This window comes from Pipistrellus hanaki (assembly GCF_964339955.1).
Source record: "Pipistrellus hanaki genome assembly, chromosome: 8".
Classification (NCBI taxonomy): Eukaryota; Metazoa; Chordata; class Mammalia; order Chiroptera; family Vespertilionidae; genus Pipistrellus; species Pipistrellus hanaki.
The window spans coordinates 4,176,973-4,198,364 of NC_140510.1; the positions used below are offsets into that span (position 1 = coordinate 4,176,973).

The 21,392-nt window shown below is 44.4% G+C and overlaps 1 protein-coding gene and 1 long non-coding RNA gene across 2 annotated transcripts in view; one reads left to right on the forward strand and one right to left on the reverse strand.

Moving 5' to 3' along the window:
* LOC311626542 overlaps positions 1-21,392 on the reverse strand; it is a 150,760-nt gene that overhangs the window by 19,064 nt on the left and 110,304 nt on the right. The gene's annotated exons all lie outside the window — the stretch shown is intronic.
* MAP3K2 (mitogen-activated protein kinase kinase kinase 2) overlaps positions 1-21,392 on the forward strand; it is an 89,975-nt gene that overhangs the window by 9,596 nt on the left and 58,987 nt on the right. Inside the window, exon 2 of the mRNA XM_084892010.1 lies at positions 17,274-17,397. The gene's annotated coding sequence lies outside the window, so the exon portion shown is untranslated. The remainder of the gene's footprint in view (positions 1-17,273; positions 17,398-21,392) is intronic.

Below are 21,392 nucleotides of genomic sequence, written 5' to 3' on the forward strand. Positions count from 1 at the left end.
AATTTATAGGTGCAAAATACAACACTACCAGGTACAACACGAGAGGCACTTAACAGGAATGTATTTACAATATTAATAACCTCTAATAAAGGTAACCCCTAGCGATAGGCAAATTAGGGTATAGGAGAGAAGGAAGGAAGGAAGGTAAAAATAAAATAAAGAAAAATTAAAAAAAAAAAAAGTCAAAGAAGAAATAAAGTAATGACAAAATGAAGTTAGAAAACAGGGAGAAAAAGAAGAGAGAGTAAGAGAGAGAGAGAGAAAGAGAGAGAGAGAGAGAGAGAGAGAAGAAGCAAACTAAAAAAATGGGAAACAAACTATATATATGTGGAGAAAATTGCCATAGATCAACCACTGAGCCCAGCCAATGCCGGTAACAATACTTGGAGATTAATACAAACTACAATACAATATCCACTATTATTAAGTAAGGTTATGATATACAGAAGTCAAAGAAACAAACAAAAACAGAGGATTTAAAAAAAAATACAAAGCAACAATAACAACACTGGAATAAGCATAACAATTTCACTGAAAAGCACAAATATTCACAATAATCAACCTTCACTCAAACAATGAGAAAAGGATAGAAAGTAGAACCGTTTTTTTTTGTGTTTTTTTTTTTTTTTAACTAGTTAATATAGTGCAGAGAGTGATATTTATACACTTGTATCAGGGGTTGGAACTTAGGTCTATGAGTATAGTGAGAGCTTTAGCAGGGGGTATACAGAAAGAATAGAGGAAAAACTAAAGCCGGAAAGGGATAGGATAAACTGGAGACTAAAAGGTTAAAGTTTAGTAAGAGAGTGATGGGGTAAAGGTCGAATTGAGATAGGGTTGAATGATGCTATAGTAGAGATTAAAATAGAATGAAGGTTACTCCCAATGTAAAATAAAGACGAAGTAAAATGGTACTGGGGAGGAAAAGAAAAAGAAAAAAAAATTGCAAAATAGCAGTAGTAATAGTGAAGATAGAGATTGAAAAATGTAATAATTGAAAAGGTAAAATCAAGTAAGGAAAAAAGGAAAAAAATAGTTTCTGAAGTAAAAGATGTAAAAAATGAAAATTAAATAAAAAATGTAAAAAATGAAAATAAAATAAAGAATAGTATAATTAGCATAAAATTGTCCAGTAGAGTTCAATCACTTCCTCTGTTATTGTATTTGGTATGCCTGGTTCTTGGATCAGAGAGTCTTGCAGTTCCCAGCTTTCCACTGCACCTCAGTTTTGTAAGGTAGTCCTTAATTTTAGGTAGGCTATATCTTAGTTATTTGTGTCCATTTATTTTTGATTAATTAAAAGAAAAAGAAAAAAGAAAAAAAAAAAAAAAAAAAAAAAGAAAAAAAAGGCAGTTTGTAGTTCAGCCCTTAGGTGTCAGTGTTACTGGTTTGACCTCCCAGACTTTGGTTGCTCTGGCCTTCTTTCTCTCTGGGGGCGGGCCCTCGCAGCTCTCCTGGGCTACAATATAGGCGGGGCCGTGGCCGCACTGGGGGCGGGGCCTCGCGGCGCTTTGGTGCTACAATATATCAATAGGTGGGGCCGTGGCTCTCAGGGCCGCACTGGGGGCGGGGCCTCGCGGCGCTCCGGGGCCGGGGCGCTCAGGGCCGCACTGGGGGCAGGGCCTCGCAGCGCTCTGGTGCTACAATATATCAATAGGTGGGGCCGTGGAGCTCAGGGCCGCACTGGGGGCGGGGCCTCGCGGTGCTCCGGGGCCGCGGCGCTCAGGGCCGCTCTGGGAGCTGGGCCTCGCGGGAGCAATGGGGCTATTGCAGCCTGAACTCTCAGCCTAGCCACGCAAACTCTGACCTTTCTGTGGGTGGTTGAAGAGCTTCCTTGAATCCACGCGCTTGCTCCGATCGGGGTGCCACAGGTGCTCGATGGACTCCTCGGCTGTGGGTTTTCCAGGCCTCAGAGAAGCTGCTCCCTTCCTGGTAGGGTGGCGCCGCCTTTGCGCCGAGCCCGGAGCTCCGGGAGAAGTCGGGAGTGCTGGCCGCTTGGTCAGGAAAAATTGTCCAGCGGACACTTCCTTACCTTCCTAGAGTGATCCGCTGCCCCTTAGCTGCTAATCAACATTCCCTGAGCGACTCAGATGTTGCTTCTATCTGTTTTGGGACCGGGGTCAGAACAAGTCCATCTGTTCGGTCGCCATCTTCAAGCTCCGCTTAAATATATATTTTTTTTTATTGATTTCAGAGAGGAAGGGAGAGGGAGAGAGAGATAGAAACATCAGTGATGAGAGAGAATCATTGGTCAGCTGCTTCCTGCACGCCCCCAAATGGGGATTGAGCCTGCAACCCAGGCATGTGTCCTTCTGGTTCATAGGTGACACTCAACCACTGAGCCACCAGGCTGGGCCCATTGACATTCTTACCAGCAGTGTGAATATTTTAGTTGCGTAATATCCCCTCCAATACTTCAGATAACATTCTTTTGGGATCTCATTGTGTGTTTTTCTTTTTTGCTGCTTCTTTCCCACAGTGAAAAGCAGGTAATTTTACTTTTTAAAAAAACAAAAACAGTTTTAGTTTTATAGAAAAATGGAGTGTAAAGTACAGATTTCCCATATATCCATACCACATCAAAGCTTCTTTTATTATTAGCATCTTGAATTAATGTGATACATTTATTACAATTGATGAGCCTATGTCGACACATTATTAACTAAAGTAAAATCTGCAGTTTACATTAGAGTTCATTCTTTGCGTTGAACACCTTATGGGTCTTGACAAATGTACCATTAATGAAGTCTCAGACAGAACAGTTTCATTGCCCTAAAGATCCCCTGTGGCCCACCTGTTCCTCCCTCCCTGCTCTGAACCCCTGGCAGCCAGTGACCTTTTTACTGCCCCCATAGTTTTGCCTTTTAAAAAAATGTCATATACTTGGAATCATACAGTATATAGCTTTTTTAGATTGGATTCTTTCTCTTAGAAATATGCATTTAAGATTTCTCCATGTCTTTTTGTGTCTTGCTAGCTCAATATTTACCCCCACTGAATATTTCATTGTCTGGATGTCCCTCAGTTTCTTTACTCATTTCCCTATTGAAGGACATCTTGCTTGATTCCAAGTTTTGGCAAGCTTATATAATAAAACCCTAATATGCAAATAAACTGAATGACTAAACAATTGGTTGCTATGACCCACACTGTTCCCCGGGGGCAGACGCTCAACGTGGAGCTGCCCCCTGGTGGTCGGTGCACTCCCGCACAGGGAGCGCTGCTCAGCCAGAAGCTGGCTCATGGTGGGCAGAGTGCAGCAGCAGTGGCAGGAGCCTCTCCCACCTCGCAGGCAGCGCTAAGGAGCAGCGAGCCTGGCTTCTGGCAGAGTGCAGCGGTGGTGGTGGGAGCCTCTCTCACCTTCAAGGCAGCACTAAGGACCCCTCAGGGGATGTCCACCTACCGGCTTAGGCCTACTCCTTGCAGGCGGACATCCGCCAAGGGGTCCCGGACTGCGAGAGGGGTCCCCCTGCACCAATGTCGTGCACCAGACCTCTAGTTACGAATAAAGCTACTACACATCTGTGTGCAGGTTTTTGTATGAACGTAACTTTTCAAATCATGATAACATACTACTTGAATAAATAACCAAGGAATATGATAGCTGGATTGTATGTTTAGTTTTTTGTTTTTGTTTTTACAAAACTGCCGGACTGTTTTCCAAAGTGATTGTGCCATTTCACATTGTCAGCAGCAGTGTATGAGCATTTTAGTTGCATAGCATTCTAACCAACACTTTGGATAGCCAATCTTGGAATTGCATTGTGGTATTGATTTGCATTTCCAAAATGACTAATGATGACAAGCATCTTTCATACGTTTATTTGCCATCTGTGTATCTTTTGTGTGTGTGTGTGTGTGTGAAATGTATATCAAATCTTCCACCCTTTCTTTATTACATTGTTTGTATTTTTAAATTGGATTATAAGAATATTTTACAAATTTTAGATACAAATTCCTTGTGAAATATATGTTTTATTTATTTATTTTAAATATATTTTATTGATAGAGAGAGGGATAGAGAGTTAGAAACATCGATGAGAGAGAATCATTGATCAGCTGCCTCTTGCACACCCCCCACTGGGGATGTGCCCGCAACCAAGGTACATGCCCTTGACCGGAATCGAACCCGGGACCTTTCAGTCCACAGGCCGACGCTCTATTCACTGAGCCAAACCTGTTTCAGCGTGAAATATATGTTTTGTATATATTTTCTCCTACTCTATAGCTTGCATTTTTATTTTCTTCATAGTGTGTTCTGAAGAGCATAAGTTACTAATTTTTTTAAATTGATTTCAGAGAGTAAGGGAGAGGGAGAGAGAGAGATAGAAACATCAGTGATAAAAGAGAATCATTAATCAGCTGCTTCCTACAGGCCCAGGCATGTGCCCTGACTGGGAATCAAACCCTGACTTCCTGATTCATAGGTCAATGCTTAACCACTGAGCCACTTGGCTGTGCTGAGTTACTAATTTTGATGAAGTAGAATGCATTTTTCTTTCTAAAATGTATACTGTTGCTCTTCAAAAGACACTAAGACAGGGGTCTTCAAACTACGGCCCGAGGGCCACATGCGGCCCGCAGAGGAGTCTGATCCGGCCCGCCAGGTTTTTTGGGCAGTGAGCGCAGCCGAGGTGTTACAGTAGGAATTAGTAGTTCATATAGTCCGGCCCTCCAGCTCTCTGAGGGACCGTGATCTGGCCCCCACTTTAAAAAGTTTGAGGACCCCTGCACTAAGAAAATGAAATCTTTGCCAAACTCAAAGTCATCAAGTTTTTTTTTCAGTAGTTTTATTATTTTAGTTTTTATATTCAGATCTGTGATGTGAGTTAATTTTTGTATGTTATGAAGTAAGGACTGGTGTTTCCAGGTCTGTTACAATTTATAGAAAATATTTGTCTTTCCCCATAACTCTAGCACCTTGTTATTGACCTATAATTTGTATATCATACTAGAGGCCCAGTGCACGAAATCCGTGCGCAGGTGAGGTCTGTAGGCCTGGCCTGCGATCAGGGCCATCTTTCCCAGCTGCCCTCAGCCAGCCCCATCCCTCCCTGCTACCCCCCTTCCCTCAGTTCCCCGTTTGCCATCAGGTGATTGGAGCTTGCCAGCCCGGGAAGGTGGTCAGTGTGCCTCATAGTGACTGGTCCAGCAGTCGTTCTGGTAGTTCTGCTGTTAGTGTCAATTTGCATATTAGCATATTATCCTTTTATTATATAACATAGAGTCCTGGTGCATGGGTGGGGGCTGGCTGGCCTGCCCTGAAGGGAACCCTGGATCAGGATGTGTGTGGGGGGTGTCCCTGTTTGGGGGCAGGGCTGGCCAGGGTGATGGGCCATGGGGATTGCAGGCCAGCCCCACCCCCAATCAGGGTGGGGATCACCATTGGGGGTGGGGCTGGCCTCAGTACGGGGCTGCAGGAGATTTACAGGCTAGCCATGCCCCCAATTGGGTGAGGGACCAAGGACAGTTTGCAGGCCAGCTACGCCCCCAGCTTTGTCAAGAAAGACATCCAGAATGAAGTCTGGAAGATGTTCAGTCTCTCTGGTCTAATTAGCATATTACCCTTTTATTAGTATGGACTAGAGGCCTGGTGCACAAATTCGTGCACAGGTGGGGTCCCTCAGCCTGGGCCAGCAATTGGGGCCTATTGGTGCTGTCTCACCCAGTCTTGATCGGGCCACCAGGGCAGGGACCGCAGGAGGTTGGCTGTGGGAGTGCACTGAACACCAGGGGGCAGCTCCTGTGTTGAACATTTGCTCCCAGTGGTCAGTGCATGTTATAGCTGTCATCCAGTTGTCTGGTCATCTGGTCATAATGGTCGCAATGGTCATTTAGGCTTTTATATATAGACTAGAGGTCCGGTGCATGAAATTTGTGCATGGGGAGGTTCTTCAGACTGGCCTGCTCCCGCTCTTATCTGGGACCCCTTGGGGGTTGTCCGACTGCTGGTTTAGGCCTGATCCCTGTGCAATCCGGGACCACTGGCTCCTAACCACTTACCTGCCTGCCTGATTGCCCTAATCCCGTGGTCGGCAAACTGCGGCTCACGAGCCAGTGTGGCTCTTTGAACCCTTGAGAGTGGCTCTTCCACAAAATACCATGGCCTGGGCGAGTCTATTTTGAAGAAGTGGCGTTAGAAAAAGTTTAAGTTTAAAAAACTGGGCTCTCAAAAGAAATTTCTTGACTAATGCGTTTGCCCACCACTGCCCTAAACCTTCTGCCTGCCTGCCTGATCGATCCTAATCCCTCTGCCTGCTGGCTTGATCGCCCCTACCTTGCCCCCTTACCGGCCTGATCAACCCTAACTTGGCCCTCCCCCCTCCCCCCGTCGGCCTGATAGACCCTAACTTGCTCCCCAGCTGGCCTGATCACCCCTAACCACCTCTGCCTTGGCCCCCAATCTGGCCTCCCTCTGTGGGAGGTGACCTGGTGGGTCAGGGCAAGGCATCATCTCCATTACCCCACTGCTGCTGCCACTGCCCTTTGCAGCTGCCCACGGCTGCCTGAGCCTTGGCCTGCACAGCCGCTGCAGCTTTGTCTGGAAGGATGTCCAGAAGACATCCACTCTAATTAGCATATTACCCTTTTATTAGCATAGATTTGGGGACCATGCAGAACTTAAAGAAAAGGCTGGTTTGGCTTAATGGAGAGAGCATCGGCCTGTGGACTGAAGGGCCCCAGGTTTGATTCTGGCCAGGGACACATGCCTGGGTTGCTGGGCTCAATCCCCAGTAGGGGGCCTGCGGGAGGCAGCTAATCAGGATTGTTATCATTGTTGTTTCTATCTCCCTCTCCCTTTCTCTTTGAAATCAATTAAAAAATTTTTAAAAAGAAAACAAATGATCTTCACTTTGGGTTTTGTCATTTTATAATATCCTTTGTGCAGTATTTTAACTTTCCTCAACTTCCCTTTACCCACCCTTAAAATGCAGTCTAGTTTTGGGAAGATGATCAGAAAAGTGATTCTATTGGGTAGAAGTTTTCTTTGGAGGGGATGGGGTAGTGAAGATATTTAAAATTTGAGCATGGTGATGGTTGTACCACTCTGAATTTAGTTTAAAAAGCCAGTTCATTGAACACTTCAGGGGAGATGTACAGTATATGAATTAGATCTCAACAAAGCTGTTCTTGTATTTCTTTTTAAATAAAGACCAGTCTTCTAATCCATTGCAGGTGTTTTCAGAGGCCCCCCAGGATTTGCTTATTGTGTCCCAATCACGGTTGCGACTCCCAGTTGCCTCCAGTCCTGGTGGATCTGGATGGAGTGGTTTGTGAAGGATTAGGTGGCAAGAGGCTTGTGGAATTTCTGCAGCCCCATTCCCCGGTCTCCTCATAGGGCACCAGGGCCATTTCCACTGCCAGCTCTCCGCTTCCTTTAACTGCCGGGCAAAAGAACCCTGCGTGCTCCAGCAGAAAGTGCATTCTCTCTGAGGTGGCCGAATGCTTTTTTAAGGTAATTTTATGGATTCCGAAGAATAAGCAGAGATGTGGAAAGCTTTTGTGGAATTCCTTTTACATGGTTATTCCAGTCTCTTGGGAAGTGAGATGTGGCTCTGAATTCATCCCAAAGGGTGTCTTTGGACAAAAGCACCCAGAACAGCACAGCTCCTGCAGGATGCCCTGCACACTGCGCTGTCAGGACCCGGGGGCTGGAGGGTGAGCCAGGCGGTGCCAGCACAGGACCCGGGAGAAGGTAGCGCTTTCTGCACTGCCCAGGCCGCGTGGACTGCAGCTGCACCGCCCGGGTGGGCAGGGTGTTTCTGCTGCTTTGTTTTGGTCTGGCCTCCACCCCCCAGCCAGGGACCTGCGCCTGCACTGACACTGAATGGTTCCATGGTCCTACTTTTTGGTGGATGGTGGATGCTCTTCAACCTCCTGGAAACTGGCAGTTAGACACTGGTGGCTTCCAAGTCGCTTGTGGGGAGAGTGCGGCCCCAGGTCCAGAACAGACTCAGGCGTCTTTGGCTAGGAGACCTCCCCTGCGAGGGGCTGCCGGTGATTTGAAGGACAGCCATGCCCCCAGTCATGGCCGGGGTCCCCCTCTGGGGCGCTGGGCCAGCCTGGGCTAGGGGCCACTCATGGCTTGAAGGCTGGCCACACCTCCAATCAGTGAGGGTCCCCTCTAGGGCGCTGGCCAGCCTGGACTAGAAGCTGCCCATGGTTTAAAGGCTGGCCATGTCCCCGATCCAGGTTGGGGTCCCCTCTTGGTGACCGTTCGTTTGGTCATTTCGGTCATGATACCTCTTGGCCTTTTATTATTAGGATACTTTACCAGTTGCAGTGTACTAGTATAATTCCGGTAGTTTTTAGTAATATTTCTAGAGTTACGCAACCATCATTGCAGTCAATTTTAGAACATTTTCATTATATCAAAAACATGCCTCAAACTCTTTGCTATTAGCCCCAAATTCTCCCATCTCTCCCTCCACCCACCTCCTATCCTCCTGTCTTCTCAGCCCTGGGCCATCCCTAGTTTACTTTAAGTGGTTCTTTTCCTTTTCTTTATTGTTGAGAGTATTACAGATGTCCCCCGTGTTCTCCCATTGTCCCTCCCCACCTGGTTCCTGCCCTGCCCCATAGGTAATGCCTATCCTTCCTGTATAATAAAGAGCTAACATGCTAAGTAGACCGAACAGCAGAACAATCATCCGGACGACCTTCCGGATGAAGCGGGGGCTGCACAGGCCGGCCGAGGTGGACGGGACTGCGAGGACCCAGCCCCTTGACAAGCTTCATGCATTGGACCTATAGTGTGCATGTAAGATCTTCGCATAATCTCTCCCCATTCTTCCTCCCACTCTTCCCTCTGAGACCCATCAGTCTGGTCCATGTTTCCATGCCTCTGGTTCTATTTTATTAATCAGTTTGTTTTGTTCATTAGATTCCTTGTTTGTTTATTTTGATTTTTAGATTCAGTTGATAGACATGTATTTATTGCCATTTTATTGTTCATATTTTTATCTTCTTACAAAAGAACTTTTGACACTTCATGTCATACAGATTTGGTGGTGATGAACTCCTTTAGATTTTTTCTGATCTGTGAAGCTCTTTATCTGATTCTCAATTCTAAATGATAGCTTTGTTGGGTAGAGTAATCTTGGTTGTGGGTTCTTGCTATTCATCACTCTGAATATTTCTTACCACTCCCTTCTGGCCTGCAAAGTTTCTGTTGAAAAATCGGCTGACAGTCGTATGGGCACTCCCTGTATTCAGCTAACTGCTTTTCTCTTGTTTCTTTTAAGATTCTCTCTTTGTCTTTAACCTTTGGCAATTTAAGTGTGATATGTCTTGGTGTGGGCCTCTTTAGGTTCTCTTGTTTGGGTCTCTGTGCTTCCTGGACTTGTAAGTCTATTTGTTTCACCAGGTAGAAAAGTTTACTGTCATTATTTTTTCAAATAGGTTTTCAGTTTATTGTTCTCACTCTTTTTCTATGATGCAAATGTTGGTACATTTGAAGCCTCCCAGCAGCTCCTTACACTATGTTTATTTTTTTAATATTTTTAAATTGATTTCAGAGAGGAAGGGAGAGGTAGAGAGAGATAGGAACATCAGTGATGAAAGAGAATCATTGGTTGTCTGCCTTCTGCACGTTCCACACTGGGGATCAAGCCTGCAACTCAGGCATGTGATCTTGACCAGAATCAAACTCAGGACCCTTCAGTCTGCAGGCCAATGCTCTATCCACTGCGCCAAATAGCTAGGGCTATATTCATATTTTTTTAAATGATTTTTTATTTTTGCTGTTCTGATAGGGTGTTTTTTGTTCCCTCATATTTGAAATGACTGATTTGATTCTCTGTGTTCTCTACTCTACTGTTGATTTCCTATAAATTGTTCTTCATTTAAATTAATGTATGCTTCGCCAAAACCGGTTTGGCTCAGTGGTAGAGCGTCGGTCTACGGACTGAAGGGTCCCAGGTTCGATTCCATTCAAGGGCATGTACATTGGTTGCGGGCACATCCCTGGTAGGGGGTGTGCAGCAGGCAGCTGGTCGATGTTTCTCTCTCAGACGTTTCTAGCTCTGTCTCTCTCCCTTCCTCTCTGTAAAAAATCAATAAAATATATTTTTAAAAATAATAAAATAAATTAATGTATGCTTCATTTCTGTCTTTTTTTTTTTATGTCATTGACTAGAGGCCTGGTGCACAAAATTTGTGCACGGGGGGGTAGGTGTCCCTCAGCCCATCCTGCCCCCTCTCCAATCTGGGACTCCTCGACGGCAATCAGACATCCCTCTCACAATCCAGGACTGTTGGCTCCCAACTGCTCGCCTGTCTGCCTTCCCAATTGCCCCTAACTGCTTCTGCTTGCCAGTCTGATCACCCCCTAACCACTCCCGTGCCAGCCTGATTGATGTCTAACTGCTCCCCTGCCAGCCTGTTTGCCCCTAACTGCCCTCCCCTGCAGGCCTGAGTCCCTCCCAACTGCCCTTCCCTGCAGGCCTGGGTCCCTCCCAACTGCCCTTCCCTGCAGGCCTGGTTGCCCTCAACTTCCCTCCTCTACTGGCTTGGTCACCCCTAACTGCCTTCCCCTATAGGTTTGATTGCCCCCAACTGCCCTCCCTTGCAGGCCTGGTCTCTCCTATCTGCTCTCCCCTGCTGGCCTGATTACCCACAACTGCCCTCCCTTGCAGACCTGGTCCCTCCCAACAGCCCTCCCCTGCTGGCCACCTTGTGATGTCCATCTGTGTCCATATGGGGCAGGATCTTTGACCACATGGGGGCAGCCACCTTGTGTGTTGGAGTGATGGTCAATCTACATATTACTCTTTTAATATATTTTATTGATTTTTTACAGAGAGGAAGGGAGAGAGATAGAGAGTTAGAAACATCAATGAGAGAGAGTCATTGATCAGCTGCCTCTTGCACACCCCCTACTGGGGATATGCCCGCAACCAAGGTACATGCCCTTGACCGGAATCAAACCCGGGATCCTTCAGTCCCCAAGCCGACGCTCTATCCATTGAGCCAAACCGGTCCCGGCTACATATTACTCTTTTAATTGGTAGGCCGGGTGCATGGGTGGGGGCCGGCTAGTTTGCCCTGAAGGATCTTCCAGATTAGGGTGGGGGTTCCCTTGGGGCATTGGGCGGCCTAGGCGAGGAGCATATGGTGGTTTGCAGGTTGGCTATGCCCCCCCCGGTGACCCAAGCAGAGGCCCTGGTATCTGGGATGTATTTATGCTCTACAATTGAAACTTTATAGCCTGGAATAGAACCAAGCCTTCTGCTTGCTCCGTGCAGCAGCCATTTCTGTTGGGAGGCCTGGGCCGGCCAGGGTATGTGGAAAGCTTGGCTTCTTCCATCGCCGGGGGAAACCTTAGCCTAAACTGAACATCAGCTCTTTTCAGCTGTTGGGTTTATGTATTTTCTGTCATTAAAGCTTTATAGCCTTGAGTGGAGGCCTAGGCTGGCAAGGGCAGGCGGAAAGCTTGGGTTACTCCATTGCCGGGAAACGCAAGCCTCCCTCCTGCTCTCTATGGCTGGTAGCCATCTTTATTGGGTTTATTTGCATATTTGGGTGTGGCCTGTGGGTGTAACAGAGTGATCGTTAATTTGCATATTACTATTTTATTAGATAGGATGTTCTAAGTTCCTTGAAGTTGTCACTAAGTTCCTTGAGTATCTCATTAAGTTCCTTGAACATCCTTGTAACCATTGTTTTGAAGTCTGTATCTGGTAGTTTGCTTGCTTCCATTTCATTTAGTTATTTTTCTGGAGATTTTTTCTGTTCTTTCATTTGTGACATGTTCCTTTGTGCCTGCATTTTGGCTGCTTTCCTTTGGTTGTTCTGTGGATTAGGTAGAGCTGCTATAGCTCCTGGAATTGGTGGAGTGGTCTTGTGTTGTAAGTGTCCTTTAGGTTCCAGTTGCTCAGCTTCCCCTGTGCTGAGAACTCCAGGTCTGTGGTCGGCAAACTGCCACATGCAGCTCTTTGGCCCCTTGAGTTTGGCTCTTTCACAAAATACCATGGCCTGGGTGAATCTATTTTGAAGAAGTGGCATTAGAAGAAGTTTAAGTTTAAAGAAATTGGCTCTCAAAAGAAATTTCAATCACTTTACTGTTAATATTTGGCTCTGTTGACTAATGAGTTTGCTGACCACTGACCTAAGGAGTGAGAGTGTCTTAGCCCCATGCTGTGCCTTCCAGCTCAGAACACCAGTGCTGGGAAGAGGAGCCCACATGACATCTAGCTATGAAAACTAGTGGGGATTCTGTTTGTCCCAGTAAGACTAAAAACTGCTGGAAACCCAGGTGTCCTTTAAAAAAAATTTTTTTTTTTTTTTTTTAAATTGATTTCAAAGAGGAAGGGAAAGAGGGAGAAACTGTGAATGGTCATAGAAATATCAATGATGAGACTTACTGATCGTCTGCCTCCCCACACTGGGGACTGAGCCTGCAACCTGGGCATATGCCCTGACCAGGAATCGAACCTTGACCTCCTGGTTCATAGGTCAGTGCTCAACCACTGAGCCATACCAGCCAGGCCCAGGTGTCCTTTTAAAGAACCAGCATATAAACTCTCACTTGCAGGCAGTCACTTTGGATTCCAGTAGATGACAGAGATTTGGGGTCACCAGAGATGTACAGGGAGAAATTGCTCTGTGTGGCTTCAGAGCAAGGGCTGGAGAGATGGCCAACATTGGCCTTCTTCCTGCATTGCTGACAGGTACCATCTTTTTTGTGTTGAGCCTCCCTCACACACAGCCAAATCTGGATCTGCATTAGCCAAGTGACCTCTACTAGCTCCACTCTGGTGACTCCCTCATAGCCAGCCCTACCCAACGCAGCCTGAATCCCTTTTGGCGTCAGCCAGCCTTGCCCCATGTTACAGTCTTTCTTTAAAAACTCTGGAAGGATTTTGTCAAGCTCAGGTGGGGCAGGAGTGCCAGAGACATATAGGGAGAAACTGAATTGTCTGGCTTCAGGGCAAGGGGTAGATGGATCTACCAGATAAAGAGTTCAGAATACTGCCATATTCCCTGTGTTGAGCTCTCCCACAAAGAGACCAAATCTGAACCTGCATTATCTTGGTGGACTCTACCAGCTTTACCCTGATGACTCCCTGAGAGCCCTCCCCATTGCAAAGTTGCACAGGCACTAGGCTGATTTTGGGAAGAACGCCAGACTTGGTTGGAAAGTTTTTAAGGAGGACATTCTGAGAAAAGGGAAGTGTGTAGAAGGCCGCCTGCTCTGTTTATAGGAATTCTGACTTCGGGAAGTGTTGAAGGCAGCACCCCTAATTATTCCTTGAATTTTCCAACCAAGTTTCCTTTCGTCACCATTTAACCTCCCATTACCTTCTTCTACTTTCCTTACTTTAACACTGCATTGACATCAATGGGTAGCTTTTTTTTCAGATAGAAAATTAGCAAGGAAATAGTGGCTTTAAATTACACATTAGAGCAGATGGATTTAATTGAAGTGTTTAGAACCTTTTACCCCAAAGCAGCAAAAGACATTTTTTTTTCAAGGGCACATGGAACATTTTCCAGGATTGACTACAATAGGCTACAAGACAAGTCTCAATAAATTTCAGAAGATTGAAATCATATCTAACATATTCTCTGACCACAATGGTATAAAATTAGAAATCAATTACAGCTATCACCACTATAACAAAAAACAATGGGAAAATGCACAAATACATGGAGGGAAAATAATAGGCTAGTAAACAATGAATGAGTTGACAGTGTGATCAAGGAAGAAATCAAAGGATACTTCGATACAAATGAAAATGAGAACACAATGACCCAAAATCTATGAGATACAGCTAAAGTAGTCCTGGGAAAGAAATTCATAGCAATAGAAGCCTACCTCAAGAAACAAGAAAAATCTTAAGCTATCTAATCTTACACCCATAGGGATAAAGGAAATATTATAACAAAGTGCCAGGTATTAATAAAGTATGATGTTGATTCTGTGCTCTCAGATGAGTGGAATGCTGACAGTAATTGAATAGGTAATGGGAGAGAATCCAAGATGGCTGCTCGGGTAGGCAACTAGCCACAGCCGCACACAACAATTTCAATAAAATACAACTAAAATATAAAATGGACATTACCTAGAACTACAGGAAAGTTGACTGACTGGAAATCCTACAACAAGAAGCAAGGAGAAAACCAGAAGGAAGCGTGGAGGAGCTGGAAAAGCCTAAGGTACGGAGACACGCGGCGCGTGGAGAGGACGGAGCCGGAGAGGAGGGAGGCCGAGTGCCTGGCTGGTGTTCCCAAGCGGGAAGCAGAGAAAAGCTCTGATTGTGCTGGGCCCAGCTCCAACTGCTCTGAACCCCAATTCTAGGCCAGACCCCGGGGACCCAGGCTCACCCATAGGGAGCTGGGCTGTAAGGCGGAACTCCAGGGAACGGCGAGAGGAGGTCCCGGAGGCGCGCACAGTGCGCGCAGAGAGGGGCCGGCCGGCTGTGCCCAGGGATTGCCCTGACGGGAAGGAGACAGGGGCTCCAGACTGCTCTGAACGCCACCTCCAACTCCACTTCCAACTGAACTGAACCCCAATATCGGGCTCATTGGGGGAGAGCATAGACAGTTTGGCAGCAGGCGAAAATTGAGGGCACCTTTCTCTCAGAGGCACTTGCAACAAGTACTGAAGGACCCTGAGTCTCAGGAGTCGCATAGGGCGGGGCTGACGGAAGCCAAGGCTGTAGGCTCCACCCTGAAACCCCGCCCCATCAGGAAAGCTGCCTGCGAAAATGCCTAAACCAAATAGATCACAAACGAAAGAAATGGAGGACAAAAAGCGACTGGATATAGAGTTCAAAACCACATTTATAAGGTTTTTCAAGAGTCTCCTAGAAAAGACTGATAAAATAAATGAGACCTATGAGGATATGAAAAGGGATCAACAAGAAATGATAAGGGATCAACAAGAAATAAAGAATACATTGTCTGAAATAAAAAATATTATACAGAGTCCTAAAAACAGAATAGAAGATCGGAAGAATCAAGTCAAAGATTTGGAACATAAAGAGCCAGAAGACACTCCTCTGCAGAAGCTAGAAGGCAAGAGAATCCAGAAAATTGAAGATGATGTAAGAAACCTCTGGGACAACTTCAAACGATCCAACATCAGAATTATGGGGGTCCCAGAAGATGAGAGAGAGCAAGATATCGAAAACATACTGAAAGAAATAGTGACAGAAAACTTCCCCCACCTGGTGAAAGAATTGGACTTACAAGTCCAGGAAGCACACAGAACTCCAAATAAAAGGAATCCAAAGAGGACCACACCAAGACAAATCATAATTAAGATTCCAAGAGCAAAAGACAAAGAGAGAATATTAAAAGCCGCAAGAGCTAAGCAGGTAGTTACCTGTAAAGGAACACCTATACGATTGTCAGCTGATTTCTCAACAGAAACCATGCATGCCAGATGGGAATGGCAAGAAATATTCAAGGTGATGAATAGTAAGAACCTACAGCCAAAGATAATCTATCCAGCAAAGCTATCACTCAGATTCGAAGGTCAGATAAAGAGCTTCACTAATAAAAAAAAGCTAAAGGAGTTCATCACCACCAAACCAGAATTATATGAATTGCTGAAGGGGGTTCTTTCAGAAGAGAAAGTAAATAAAGATAAAAATTATGAACAACAAATACGTAACTATCAACAAGTGAATCTAAAAACCAAGGAAATTAAGAAAAAAAATCTGAGGAACAATATTAACTGTTGAATATAATAGAATCAGAGGTATGGAAGGGGAGTGAACTGATGATTCTTGGGGAAAAGGGGAGAGGGAGATGTGGGAAGAGACTGAACATAAATTGTGCACCTATGGATGAGGACAGTGGGGGGTGGGGAAAGGACAGAGGGTGGGGTGAGAAGGGGGGGGAAAGGAACATTTGTAATAATATGAACAATAAAAATTTATTTTAAAAAAAAAAGTATAGGTAATGGTAGTGAGTTTTAAAGTATGATATACATGTGTAGCCATTACTAGTTTTATCCACAGACAGTTGACAAAAAAGTTAAAATAGTGTGTGGATAAGACCTTTTAGGTACAGATATGATTTACCTTTGCTTAGTTTTTCCCCCTATTAATTTGTTAAACACTTAGTGTTGTAACTTTTTCATGTTTTGCCAATTTAAAAAAATATATTATTGATTTCAGAGAGGAAGGGTGAGAGAGAGAAGCATCAATGATGAGAGAGAATCAATGATCAGCTGCCTCCTGCACGCTCCCTACTGGGAATTGAGCCCACAATCCAGGCATGTGCCCTTGACCAGAATCAAAGCTGGGATCCTTCAGTCTGCAGGCCTATGCTCTGTCCACTATGCCAAACCAGCTAGGGTTCTTTAATATTATTTGACATCCTATATAATAAAAGCCTAATATGCTAAGTGTCTGGCGGCTTGTTTAACCATTTGACCAGTTGCTGTGATATGCACTGACCACCAGGGGGCAGACGCTCTACCCGTAGGTTAGCTTGCTGCTGGGGTCTAGGCGATGTGGGCCAGACACGCCCTGGAGCCCTCTCTAGGTCCCTCACTGGCCCAGATCGTGTACCAGTGGGGTCCCTCGGCCTGGCCTCTCACAATCTGGGATCACTTGGAGGATGTCAGAGAACTGGTTTTGACCTGATTCCCACAGACCAGGCCGAGGGACCCCATCAGTGCACAAATCCGTACACTGGGCCTCTAGTTTCAAAATAATTTTACAACTAAAAAGAAATTTAAGCAGTTGTAATGTTGAAGTTGTTACTTTTGTTGTTGTTGTTAATCCTCACCAGAGGATATTTTTCATTGATTTTTAAGGAGAGTGGAAGGGAGGGGAAAAGAGAGAGCAACTGATGTGAGAGCAATACATTGATTGGTTACCTCCCCTTTGCACCACAACCGAGGCCAGGGATCAAGCCTGTAACCGAAGTATGTGTCCTTGACTGGAATCGAACCCGTTACCCTTCAAACTATGGACTGAAGCTCAATCTATTGAGCCAAACTGGCTAAGGCGAATTTTTACTTTTTAGCTCTTATAAACAATGCCACATCCAATGTTAGTGCACACATTTTCATGTGTGTTTATATAGTTTCAGTTCTCTTTGGTATTTGCCTAACAGTGGAAATATTGATTCAGATGCTACCAGTTTCTCCACATCTTCACCAGCATTTCTCACTGTCATTTTGATTATAGCCATCCTAGTGGTGGTGAAGTGGTATATTATTGTGTTTTAATTTGCATTCCCCTAATGACTGATGGAATTAAGCACCTTATCAAGTGCTAATTGGCCATTTTTATTTTATATTTTTATTACAGGACCAAGAGCATTTCTGACCTGACAGAGCTGTGATCACAGAAAAGAAGGCCAAAGCTGTGGAACCTTGTTGTCAGATTTCTGACCCTGAAGGATGGGAACAACAGATTGAGCTGACCTGGACAGGTAGGGAAGACCGGAGTGTAAGCTCTGGAACGAGGGAGGGCGGACAGTAGAAACCATCTGCAGAGGCAGCGCAGGACTGGGCTTCTAACTCCACCATGCCTTGCACTTCCCGACTTCGCTAGCTGCCGGCCTTGCTTGGACAGGTTACAGAGAACTGGGAACTCCCTGCAGCACAGAAGGCTTGCCTGCCCTTAGCCTGGATTCTCCCTGCAGTCCCTAACGGCGGCCCTGTGCGGAGTCTTTGCTCAAATAAAGCAATGCTGCCAAACCAAAGAATGGATACTTTCCAAAACCTTGCCCACCCGTTTCTAGCAATTGTCAACCCCTCCTCCCCACCTATCATGTCCCCCTTTTTATATCATTGTCATTTTCTTTGCTCCCCAGATGCTGTCCTTTTAAAAACTCAGCTGCACTGGCCATTTGTATATCTTCTTTGGAGCAATGTCTACTGAAAGCTTTGCCCATTTTGTAATTGACATTGTTATCTTGTTGAGTAGTAATAGTTCTTTGTGTATTCTGTATACTAGACCCTTGTCAGATGTATGATTTGCAAATACTTTTCTCATTCTGTAGGTTGTCTTTTTACTCTTTTTGTTTAATTGTGATGAAGTCTGGTTTATTTTTTTCATTTGTGTGTCAACTGATGATCATTGGGGCCAATTCAGTGCTAACAGAAATCCTTAATTTGGGGTGTGGTGATGAAGGAGAGTTTATTCATTACGAACAATTAGATTGTGATACAGAGCAGCCATGAGAAGAGTCCAGTTGTGTGACAGTTCAGTTAGGAGTCAGCATTGCTGTGGAACAGCAGGGTTGTGATGCAGCCTCTGTGGCTAGGCCCTCTGTGGGTAGACAGCTCTAGTCTGTTCTGTCCTGCTCAGGTCTGCTTCTCTGTGCTCTGGAGAGATGTCTTTGGCGCTTCTGTTCTGTCTCCAGCCTGGGAAGCAATCTTTAGTAGTCTGGAAAAAGGAAAGTGCACTCCTAGAGCCGGGGGAGCTGACTTAAATAGACAGAAGTCCCTGCTCCTGGTCCCTCTTGCAGGTCACAGCACTAGATCCTCACCAAATCCCCATAGTTTATTGGTCCAAATAGCACTGTCCTAATTAGTCAGAATGGAGCTGCTCTAATTGGTCAGTGGGGATGCTGATGAGGTGGGAATATTGATGAGCAGCTCTAATTGGATGAGGAAAGCCTCAGTCCTATTGGTTGAAATACAATTCCAGGAACTCCTTTATAAGGGCTGGCTCAGGTGGCAGAAAAGTTGGCTGTGCTTTTGATGTTACTTTTAAGAAATTATTGCCTATATTCATAGCTTTGCCTTTTCCAAAATGTCATAGAGTGGAATCATATCGTAGCCATTTCACAGTCACTTCTGTCACAGCAGGGAGCATGTAAGGTTTCTCCATGTCTTCTCACAGCCTGATGGCCCACTCCTTTTTGACACTAAATAGTCAATGTCTGGGTGTGCCATAATTTGTTCGTCCATTCTCACATTGAAGGTCATCTTGGTTGCTTCCAAATTTTTGCAATTATGAATAAAAACTGCTGTAAACAAAAAGAAATTATTGCCTAATCCAAGGTCATGAAGAGTTACACCTCTGTTCCCTTATAAGAGTTTTTTGAATTTAGCATTTCTATTTAGGTCTTTGATCCATTTCGAATTAATTTTCACATATTGTGTGAGGTCCAGGTCCAACTGAATGTTTTGGTATGTGAATATCTACTTGTCCAGCACCACTGAAGACTTATTTCTCCATTGTCTTGGCATCCTTATGAAAAATCATTTGACCATAGATGTTGGGGTTTAGTTTTGGACTCTCAAGCCTGTTCCACTGGTCTCTATCTTTCTGTCAGTACCCACACTGTTTTGACTGCTATAGCTTTGTAGTAAGTTTTGAAATTAGGAAGTGTGAATCTTCCAACTTTCCCCCCTCCTATATACTGGATTGAGCCCACAGCCCAGGCATGTGCCCTTGACTGAAATCGAACCCGGCCCTTCATTCTGTTGGTCGACACTATCAACTGAGCCAAACCAGCTAGGGCTCAAAATAATTTTTATACTATATTCTTTTTTATTTTAAATCCTCACTCAAGGATATATTTATTTATTTATTTATTGATTGATTGGGAGAGAGGGAGGGGGGTATCAATGTGAGAGGGAAACATCAATCTGTTGCCTCCTGTACTTGTTGATTTGTTGATGGTAGGAAACTGGGGTGGTCTTAAATAGTTCCTACATACTGCTATAGCAGAATCCCGCAAATTTGGTGGCTTAAAACAACTTCAGTTTATTATCTTACAGTGTTGGAAGTAAGAAATCTGAAATTAGTTTCTCTGGGCTAAAATCAAAATGTCAGCATTGCTGTGTTCCTTCTGAAGGTTCTAGAGGAGAATCCCTTTTCTTGCCCTTTCCACTTTTTAGAAGCTTCCTGCATCCATACACTCCGTGGAATTGCTCCCCCCCTTCCATGTGCAAAGCTAACACGCCTTTCTGGTGCAGCATCCCTGACACTTCTTCCCTGCTTGTTCTGTCATTACATAGGGACCACTGTGACTAAGTGGAGTCCAACCCATAATCCAGGATAATCTTCCCATTTAAAGTTTCTTAATTTATTATATCTTAAAAGTCCCTTTTGTCATGTAAAGTGATTATATGCAAAGATTCTAGGAATTAGTGCTTGGAAATATTTGGGGTAGATCAGTTTTGTACTTACCACAGTCCGGAGAAATGAAGAGTTAGAAATAAAGGTATGCTGATTTTGCCTTTTATCTTTATTTATATAATTATCCTTACTGGTGTTCTTTTTGCCTGTGGATTGGATTAGCTGCCTAGTGTCCTTCATTACAACCTGAAGGACTTTATATTTCTTGTAAGGGAAGTCTGGTTGTAATGAATTCTCTGTGCTTGTTTATCTTGGAATGTCTTAATATTGGCTTCAGTTTTGCAGGGTGGTTTTGCAGTATATAGAATTCTTGTTTCACAGTCTTTTTCTTTAACACTTCAAATGTCATTCTCTTGCCTTCTGGTCTCCTAGGTTACCAGTGAGAAATCAGTTGAGTATCTCTTATATGTGCTGAGTTTCTTCTCTGTTGCTGCTCTTAAGATTCTTTGTCTTTCAACAGTTTGATTATGACATTTCTAGGTTGATTTTTTTCCCCCTACTTGGAATTTGTTGAGTTTTGGGGTTATACACATTGTTTTTCATCAAATATGGGGGTTTTCGCTATTATTTCTTAAGATATTATATCTGCCCCCTTCTTTTTCTCCTCTCTTTCTGGGATTCCTATTATGCAATTTGTTGGCATGCTTGATGGTTTCAGTTAGTGTACTTTCCAGCTTCAAAATTTCGGTCTGGTTCCTCTTGTATAATTTTTATTTCTTTGTTGATATTCTGTTTGATGAGAAATCAATCTCAGACATTCTTAGCTCCTTAGAAATGGCTTCCTTAGTTCTTTGAACATATTTAAAATAGCTGATTTAATGTCTTTGTTAGTCTGACTCTAACTTAGGTTTCCTAAGGGTCATTTTCTGTTGATTTCTTTTTTTCGTGTATACGGAACCATGCTGTCCTTATATGTCTCATGACTTTTTCATGAACACTGATTATTTAAAATACTGTAGTGTACCACCTCTGGAAATCAGATCCTCTTTCCTCTCAGTTTTTTTGTTTGCTTATTTTTATTTATTCATTTAGTGACTTTTAGGAACTAATTTTTACAGAAATACTTGTATTGATTTCAGAGAGGAAGGGAGAGGAAGAGAAAGATAGAAACATCAAAGATGAGAGAGAATTGTTGATCGGTTGCCTCCTGCACACCCCCTACTGGGGATCGAGCGCACAACCTGGGCCTGTCCCTGAAGTGAACCATGACCTCCTGGTTCATACGTTGACACTCAAACACTGAGCCACACCGATGGGCAAGAACTAATTTTTTTAAGTCCATATTCTTTGCTGAGTGTGGTGACTGAAGTCTGCTCAGTTAGTTCCTTAGAA